This window comes from Papaver somniferum, unplaced genomic scaffold (genome assembly GCF_003573695.1).
Source record: "Papaver somniferum cultivar HN1 unplaced genomic scaffold, ASM357369v1 unplaced-scaffold_114, whole genome shotgun sequence".
In the NCBI taxonomy this organism is placed as follows: domain Eukaryota; kingdom Viridiplantae; phylum Streptophyta; class Magnoliopsida; order Ranunculales; family Papaveraceae; genus Papaver; species Papaver somniferum.
Genome location: NW_020620381.1, coordinates 594,397 through 604,390, shown reverse-complemented (window position 1 = coordinate 604,390; position 9,994 = coordinate 594,397). Strand labels below are relative to the sequence as shown.

At 35.6% G+C, this 9,994-nt stretch overlaps 1 long non-coding RNA gene across 3 annotated transcripts; it reads right to left on the bottom strand.

The window, feature by feature from the left end:
• Positions 1 to 2,171: 2,171 nt before the first annotated feature.
• On the bottom strand, positions 2,172 to 5,845 carry LOC113328942. Of its 3 annotated transcripts, none has more exons than XR_003349646.1 (4): positions 5,592 to 5,845; positions 3,201 to 4,744; positions 2,831 to 3,082; positions 2,172 to 2,695 (listed from the first exon to the last, which is right to left on the bottom strand). It is a non-coding gene; the product is annotated as an uncharacterized LOC113328942 (long non-coding RNA). The 3 variants fall into 3 exon arrangements; XR_003349647.1 differs by having other exon boundaries at positions 2,986 to 3,082; XR_003349645.1 differs by lacking the exon at positions 2,172 to 2,695 and having other exon boundaries at positions 2,757 to 3,082.
• Positions 5,846 to 9,994: the final 4,149 nt, after the last annotated feature.

The window sequence follows — 9,994 nt, the reverse complement described above, 5'->3', positions numbered from 1 at the left end:
TCCCTAAACAAGTATACAAGACAGTACCTCGTACAATCATCTACGGAAGTTATAAACCATCTTTTACCACAGTGATTTTAGGTTGAACTCATATCATCTAGGCCTAACTGAATTAATTCTAAAAGCTTAGAATTACTCTGAACATTTGTGCTAAAAGGTTTTAAAGAAAATTTGATTCTTCACAGATTTCACTTTTGTGTTCAAAGTTCAAACTAAATTTGGGTACGCAGCCTATGCTATCCAGTTAAGCATTGACTTATAAGTTTACGGTTACAAGCTTACCACATAAAACAATCAATCACATAAAGAAAGCACAAGAATCAACTATGTTCACATCATCAGTTTTTTCTGTTAAGCTTATATAGACCCAAAGTCCTATAACTCTTGCTTAAAAAATAATTGCCTTGTTACAACAAGTTTTCCAGAAAAAATTAAGATCTTAAATCTTTTTCCATCTACAATAGAACAAGATACAAGATTCTTGCATATGCTTGGAACATGAAAACTTCATTCAATGTGAGAATATTACAGATATGAGCTTCTGCTCGACCTTTTCCTTTTATGCAACCTCTATTGCAGATGAGTTACTCAAAAAGAGTTTCTTGACATCCCGTATCCTCTGATAGGAGGTGAACAAGTCTCTGTTTCAACAAACATTCTTGGTGGCTCCAGAGTCCACCTTCTGGTCTCTCACATTGGTTGTTAAAATAACTTCCGACATCATGTCAATGAACTCGTTCTAATTTGTTTCAACTAACTTAGCATTAACTTTCTACTTATTAAGGTTTTATGTTGTCTACACTTACTTCCGTATGGCCCGGAATTTTACAAACATAACAATCACCCTTAATTAAAGTAACGCCGGATTCAGTTTTACGAAACATGCCTTTCTTATGAAGACTACGGTTAGATTTGTGTTTAATATTCCCGCCTTTGTCAGCTTTGGAAGGCTTGTGTTCATCCACATGCGCCTCGTAGCCATGTTCCTTTTCAATTTCATGTCACAATCTTCGTTTATACTCTAACCACGGACACGGTAATTTCCCAATCACCTAATACACCACATCTCACAAACCTTAGTTCCGAAACGGAAGATAAAATATGAGTTTTGAAGATAATATCTAGATTTACAAACTTCGTTTGAACCACCATATCAAAAAACTCATGATTACCCCATAAAAAATACTTTAGTTAACAACAAAAGTTTGCCCGTCAGAATTTTTCAGGAACATTTGTATGTTTTGTAAAATATCAAAAAAATATTTTTACAACTCCAAAAATTCTGAAATTTTACGTGGGTAACTATCAGGATGTCTACTACGTTGTGTCAAAAGGGTTCATCGAAATTCCTTCTAGGTTAAGAGATAATCTTGAAACTCTACGGATGACCAAAAAAATGTTTTTGTTTTTCACTCCACAATTAACATCCATGATTCACAAACCAACCAACCATTTTCGATTATTACAAATTATAATGTCTTAAGATTGTTGGTCGCAATAATTAAAATAAAGAAAAAATCAAATAAGCAAAAGTTATTGATACTTATCTCCTTTATAATGGAATTGATCGATTGACGAAACGAACGAGCTTCTCATATCTTCACAACAGCAACAAGGAAAAACTTTGGAAAAACAGAGTGAATCACATGTTCAACATGTTGCCCTTAAGACATTAGCGCCCGGTTACACTCAAGAGTGATGTTATAGCCCTCACAGGACCGTTAAGGAAAATCGTGAACTCTTAAGAAACGATATAAAATATTTTCCCTTAGGGATCCCTCTAAAATATAGAGCAACCCATTTCCCATAGATTTTACAAAAGTAGTGAATTTCTTTATATAATGGAATAAAACAATTTAAGAAGTGGAAACTCCACAATGTGGGACTAATAAGTTTATATAGTTTCTTAAAACTACTAAAAATTGGAAACTCCACAATGTGGGACTAAAAAGTTTCATTCACCAAAAAAAACAATAAATTATAATTTTTTATTAAAACTTTAAAAAAATTATTTTTTTATTAATCGTTTTCCAACAATACGTTGAGATTGTGATAACGCGGATGCAATATATATAATGTCTCTATTGGGTGCAACTTACATACCTTTAGAAACTGACTAGTATCTTTGTAATACCAGTTAGTTAGCATGCCACTTACTAACTGCTATCGTTGCAGTACCCAATGTCTGAAAATTTTCTAATGAATACAAAAGTGATCCCTGGACTTTGTATTTACTATTAGGTGTTCAGGGAATGGACAATTAACGGATCAAAGTCTGTGCAGGTTGGGGAGGGATTCTATAAATCAAGAATGTCTACATCTGTCTCCCAAGAAGGTCCGGAAGAATTAATGACTTCCGTCAAGAAAGACCTATTATAGAAGATATAGACTGCCTATTCTCCCCCACAACATCACCCTCGGTCAGAATTTTGGAGTCAAGGAGGTTGCAGCAGGAAGGCATTATGTCAGCTTCACATGAACCACAATAGAATTCGTAGCGGATAATACACTACCCTGCCTACTCACAATATTGCTAGGAGCTTTATCAGAAACAATATATACGCAAGGCAAAGATCCTCTGGAGCCACCAATTCATCTCTCAATGGACCACCAGGCTTGGCTTATCAAGTGTCACCGCATCATTGCACTTTTCACATCCTACTAAATCTCCTGGCACATCTTTGGCGTAAAAAGCCTAAAACATAAATAATGGAATCAGATAAATAGGAATTGCAGACATTTGGAAATGCCTCAGAGAAAGAGCAAAGTTCTTCATAGATTTTGGCCAACAAGTTCATTCCTAAAAAAACAAACAGCATACTGAGCATACCCTCTACATCTAGTGACAGCTAATTAAAGGAGGACAGTGACTTCATCACATTATCTTCACCTTCACCCTACCCAAATGCCTCTTCATCTCAAATCCAAGGTCACTAAGGAAAAACATACAAGGAAATCCAAATAAGCAAGCTCAAAATGAGTTACTTTGGTCTGAACGTAACTTGCAACAGACTGGTCAAATGACAAGCATTCTCCACCAGGCACCAGCCTAATGAGTGGCCTCCAAATAAGCAGGCACTACCTGCAAAAACAGAGAAAGATACGCTGAAGCTTCGCTCAGGAAGAATTTTACACAAAGACAAGTACATGATTCACAGGACTAATCTGCCTTCATTTGTATCCTTTGAAGTCAGACATACCCTAGAGGCAAACTGATCAAAATCCAAACAGATGACGTTCCCCACAAGGCACCAGCATTCCGTTTCAACAACTCTGCTACTTGAATTGAGATACATAGGCAAGACCTGCAAAAAACAAAAAAGATCCTCCGACGCTCAAGTTAGAAACAATTTTGTGCAAAACATAATAGACGTAGAGTTAATAAGCGTAGAGTTATCTAGTTAGGAATACAAATGCAGAACCTGCAAAAAACAAAAAAGATACTCCGGAGCTCAAGTTAGAAACAATTTTATGCAAAACATAATAAACATAGAGTTAGGGTTAATAAACATAGAGTTAGAGTTAGGAATGCAATGGCAAGACCTGCAAAAAACAAAGAAGATACTCCGGTGCTCAAGTTAGAAACAACTTTATGCAAAACATTATAAATGTAGAGTTAAGGTTAATAAACATGGAGTTACAGTTAGGAATACAAAGGCAAGACCTGCAAAAAACAAAAAACAGAAAAACTCCGACACTCAAGTTAGAAACAATTTTATGCAATACATAATAAACATAAAGTTAGAGCTATGAATAATTAAGGGAAAGACCTGCAAAAACAATAAAAGATACTCCGAAAATCAAGTTAGAAAGAAAGCAATGCAGAATATGGTAAGCATAGAGTTAATGACAGATGATTACCTTTTTTATTTGAAACAAAAAACTGCCTCAAGAGACCTTCCTTTGTTTTTCCTGCAATTGTTTATCCACGAAATAATAACTACTAAATGTCTATGTAAAGGCAAAAATGTATTAACCTGACACTCACCAAAAAAATTGGGCAGAAAGCTAGATCTGTAACAAGCAAAAAAAGAAACTCTGGCTTTCTAGAAATATAAGGGCAAATTAAGTATACATTGAGAGAGTTAGGAATGTGTACCACAATACCTCAAAGGAACAAAATGATAGACATGTAACAAGCAAAAAAGAAACTCCACCGTTCTAGAAATATAAGGGCAAATTAAGTATATGTTGAGAGTGTTAAGAATGTGCACCTTTTGATTTGACATGTTACTTGTTTTCTTCTTTCTCAAACATATTAAACACAAGATTTGATTATGAAAGAAAGAATAAAGCTAAGTAGCAATAATTTAGTCAGCAATATAACAAATGCTAAACAGGGTTGATTTCGGTGAAACTTTACCAAAGAAGCAGACTTGGCTATGTTCCAGTAGTTGTAGCTGAACTACATAGGGAGCATCACTGCCTTGCTGTGTACCAAACTTCCAACAGTGTTTCCAATAAAATAACTAAATAAGAAAGAAAAACGACAAATAAAAAATAAACGGAGAGAAAGAGAAGCTCACAGTATGTCCCGAAGATGCTCGGTTCCATTACGTGAGACATTCGCCATTAAGCACATAGCTTTGCACCCCTCAGTTTTAGGAACTGAGGGTGGCCTGCCTTTGCACCGCTCAGTTCACGGAACTGAGCAGTGTACCTATCAAATCGATAAAACTGAGTGGTGGTCTGCCATGGGCTTAATGGTGAACATCAGGACATAAATTTGAACAAAGTGCCTTTTCTGTGAAGAAACATAAGCAAAGTTCAATACATGTAGGATGACAGAAATTAAAATTCAGTTGTTAAAATATTACGAAAGACATGTTAATTAACGGATTTAACATGCAATCCTATTACTTATACTCAATATGAAAAGGATAAAAATAAAACAGTACTAATACCTAAAAGAGGTGCTACACAGAGCATTAATTTAAGACTAAGAAGAAACTCTAATCAATGTTTATTAAACGGAAAAGAAAGATGACGCACCTACAGCATCAAAGATGGTGGTTCTAGCTAGTAACTAGCATTGTATGTGTGTAACAGGTTCAAATTCACTCGATTACTTCACATGGGAAAATAGCTAGTAACAAATTAACAACAGGGGATAATCACAAGTGAAGATAACATGAAGCATTTAACACAAATTCAACCAATTACGTTGGGGGTTCAGATTTACAATCTTTAGACCTAATAACATGTGAAATCATCTAAAAATTCAGATAATCAAAGCAAATCAAGCAAAAGTAAAGTCAAGCAAAAAAATACATCCCAAATTAACATGTGAAGTTATCTAAGAAAACAGTCCAAATCAAGCTAAAAGTAAGGAAATCCTCTACAAAACATATCTTAGTTAATTGTTTCATCATCCATTCATATTCTTTATACTCCAAAAGGTTAAAGATAAAAAAAAAAAAAAAAAAAAAAAAAAAAATCAGATCTAATAAACACTGCATGTATAATAAAACCCCTGAAAAAACAACTGTAACCCCATGTTTACTAATCAAAAAAGAAAGCATGACAAAATGAAACAAAAAAAACATTTGGAGAAGAAGAGATTTGAAGAAACAAAAGGGTAAAGTAGTCACCAAAATGTGAAAGTAGCTAGATCTAGGGGGTTTGCTATCTCATGGCTTCCTCCTCTCCAGCAGCAACCCCTGTGAGATAAAACCAAACAAAATAACCAGATCTGAAATTAGATAATAATGAGAAAGATAAGATGAGATCACCTCAAAATCCAAACAATAAAGGTTTCCATTCCTCCATGGCATTCATCATCTATTCTGTTCCTACGAAACAAAACCAACCAGAAGAAGAATCAGTGACAATTGAAGGGGGAACCCAATTTTTGGTTATATAGAGAAGAAGAAGAAAGAGTAAAGTAGGAGTGAAAATTATTGTTTTATTATTATAAGATAAGATTAGTCAAAGTCAGACGAATTTTTCCCGCCAATTTTACCATGTTTGAATTTCAAAAAAAATGGACATGTGTCTTCCTTTTATTGGTTTGTTAATCGGTGACGCGGATTGTGCTAGGTGTTGAATTCACAGTACCTGGTTCAAATTACAGACAGTAAATTTGATTTGAATTTGAATTTCAGTTTCAGTTTAAATTTAGATTTGAAGGTGAAGTTGAATTTCGGTGGGTCTTGGACTGGGCTCACTAGTAGACATGACAAAACCCATGTAGCCTGGCTGGATGTGTTTGTGGATGTACAAAACAAACTGAACTATGATTTTGGGCATACCAAAATCTTCCAAGGCATATTGAATGAAGATAAAAAAAGGTTGTGAAATAGCAAAATCAGATAACCCCTTAACCCAAAAAATTTTAATGGCAAATTTGCCCTTTACGTATTAGTGTTAATAATCTTGATTAGTGATTAAATATTTTGTTTAGTGATTAAAATAATTTTCAGAATTATAAGAGTTGTTTAGATGAAAAATTTGGGGAAAAAAAAAATCAAAGTTTTGGTTTGGTTAAGAAGGAGAGAAAGAGAAGGAGAAAGTGAGAAAATTCTAATTCTTGATTCAATGGAGGATGAGGAGGGTCATCATTCATCTAAAAAACCTAGGAAAATACATATCAACTACAACAATGATCCAGAAATGGCTGATTTCTTAGATTATGAGAATGATTTTACACAAACTCAAACACAAACTCAAGATGATGATTTTTATGAGCCAAATCCAGATGATGAAGACATTGATGACGAACCCAATGCTTCTAATACACAGGTACACTTATATCCTATACTTAATCTCACTTCTATAGCTCTCAATTATCAAAAGTTAGGTTTTTTGAATCATGGTTCGGCGAAACAGGTTGAGGTTCGGCTCACATCTATGAGCCGAATCTACCAATTGATGAACGGTTCGGCTTACTGAATCTGTTTACTGCATGCGCGGAACCTATAATTTCCAATTCCAACCCTTTTGCTAGACACTAGTTCGGCTTATATGAAAGTTTCATAGTAAGCCGAACAACATCCTGAATAGCCCGGAATAGAATCATTACTAATTCGGCTTATATATCCAAAATCGTATGTGCCGAACATAATTTTTTAATTTCTGGGTTGAAATATTGTTACTGGTTCGGCACATATGGAGAATATCGTATCAGCCGAAACCTCTGGTTCGGCACATAATATGATTATCGTCTGAGCGGAACATGAATTTGTTAATTTTTGGGTTAAAATATTGTTCGTGGTTCGGCACATATTAAGGATATCGTATAAGCCGAAACCTGTAAATGTTTATAGTTCGACAAATAATGTGATTATCGAATGCGCCGAACCTTGTTATTATATTCCCTTTCTAGTGTTTAACCTTGTGATATTCTTTGTAGATCGTGCTTGGACCCATGGAAAATCAACCTGATCCAGTAGACATAATTCACGAGGATACCAAGGATCACTTCTGAAATGATTTGGTATGTAAGAACCTTTTGTTTACCTTAATGTTGTCGGAATATTCCAAAGTTTTTCTTACTAATTACTTGTTTTGGAATGAACGTAGATATGGAAAACTAAACCAGAAGTTCTGGATTGGCTTGAGGAACACGCGATGAAGATAAATTATGTACTAGTTAAAGGACAACAAAGCCGATGGGATCTGTTTGAAATGATTTGTGAGCGTAGTGGAACCGGCGCTAGCAAGGTTAAAAAGGGTACTGTATACGTTGGGAAGACCGGGAGAAAGAATAGGACGAAGACGAAGAAAAGAAATTTCCCTTTCAAGATCGTTTTCTACCTCAAGAATAAGTCCATGAACAAAGAAGATCAATATTGGATAATGAATAAATATATGGATTGTCGTCATAACCACCCACGTCCCAAAGACCTTCATGGACATGCGAAAGTAGCGCGACTCAAACCCGACGAGATGCTAGAAGTGGATAAAATGACACGAGCACGTTTGCCACCTTCTAGGATTCTTAGCAAATTGAAGGCGGACAACAAGAATAACAAGTCGACTATGCAAACTATCTACAATGCAAGACAAAAGATTAGAAGACTCAATTTGCAAGGTAGGATGGTGATGCAACAAGTAATGTGGTTAGGGGTGAAGAATAACTACGCTTGCCAAAAGAAGTTGGATGACTTCGGTCAAGTTACCTTCTTACCTTTCTTGTCTTTCTCGGGTTCTGCCACCTTCTTACCTTTCTTGTCTTTCTTGGGTTTTCCTTGGGGTTATGTTTCTTGATGAACTTCTTGATTATCATCAACTTCTTTATCTTCAGCTATTCCTTCTTCTTGTCTTTCAATTCTTACTTGTTCAGCTTCTTCTTCTAAAATTCCTCCCCTACCTCCCGCTCCCAATTTTTTCTTACCTCCTCCTCTAAGATCGGGAGTTTTAGAAGTAGAAGGTGTTACCTCCATCTTCTTCCTCTTTGTAGCTGCATTAGTCCTGACACAAGTATGAAAGTTATAAGACTAATTCGAACACAAAGGGATTTGGAAAGCCAAAAACTTGTAAGAAAATAAGAAGGCTCGGCTTACCCGAAATAACACATATGAGCATAATCATGTCTTGAAATTATTTTTTAGCTTACACAGAGAGTGGATCAGCTCATACCACAAAACAATTATAAGCCGATCCTATATATTCGTCTCACAACCGATACTGTCGAATAAGCCGAATCTATGATTATGAACTCAAACATGTATTCGGCGCAACATGATATCATATAAATAAGCCGATCCTACTTGTAAAATTTATGGAATTTTAACAATGATATTCGGTGCAACCCTAATACTATCGAATAAGCCGAATCTAGACTTATGAATTGAAACATTTATTCGGCGCAAAATGGTGTCATACAAATAAGCCGATCCTACACATGAAGAATTCATGAATTTCAAACAACATTAATCGGCGCAAAACTAATACAACCACACAAGCCGATCCTAAGCACATGCAAAAATTCTGAAATTCAAACAACATTTATTCGGCACAAAACTAATACTACCATACAAGCCGATCCTAGGCACATGCAAAATTTCTGAAATTCACAAAACATATTCGGCACAAAACTAACACCATCGAATAAGCCGATCCTAAATATAAGTCTCTGGCTCACTAAGTTCGGCTCAAAACGGATTTCAGATTTACGCCGAGCCGTTCATATGCACTTTCAGGGTTCAGTTTCAAGAACAGCTCGGCGCACATCTAAGATTTGTTTTGCGCCGAACTATACACTGTCACCGCCGCAGAAACATGATTTTGACGAATTAAATCGACCAAACCAATCTAAAACATCAAATACGAGATGGGTTTGTAGAACTAACCTACTTATTCTCATTTCCGGAGTTGGTTCTTCTTCAATCTCTTCTTCCGGTTGATTTTGTGGTTGATTTTGAGTTTGTTCTTCACTCTCTAAATCTTCTTCTTCTTCAATAGGTTGTTCATTCGATCGATTTGAACGAGATACTGGCTTACGACGACCCATTATATAGATGAGTTTAATCGTCGACGAAATTTAATAGTCGATTTGTGAAAATTTAGTCGACGATTAGTAATTTCCGCGATGATACGATGAAAAAAAAGGAAGAAAAAGGGTTCGGCTGTTGTGGAGGAGGGAGAAGAAGGGGTTTTGGATATGAAACTTATTTTGGTTATGAAACTGGTTTTAGGTTTATTGATTATAGGTTTTTGTATTAGGGTTAGGGATAAATTAGTAATTTAAAGGATTTAAGGGCATATAGGTAATTGAACCACCCCATAGGGTACTCCTTATAAGTTCACCCAAGTTAGGACTAGTGCTTTGTATGCCTAGGAAGATTTTGGTATTCCCAAAATCAGGGTTCAACAAACTACCGATTTTACTTGATGCTCCCAGTTCTTTCCCTGGCGTCTATCTAAATCTTAGATCTAGGAATCGTGACATATGATCAAGCGATTGTCTTAGCTAAACGGCTATAGGTCTTTCTCAAACAAAAATGAACCATTAATATCACAACACAAGCGGGAGAGAATTTAGGGGTATGAA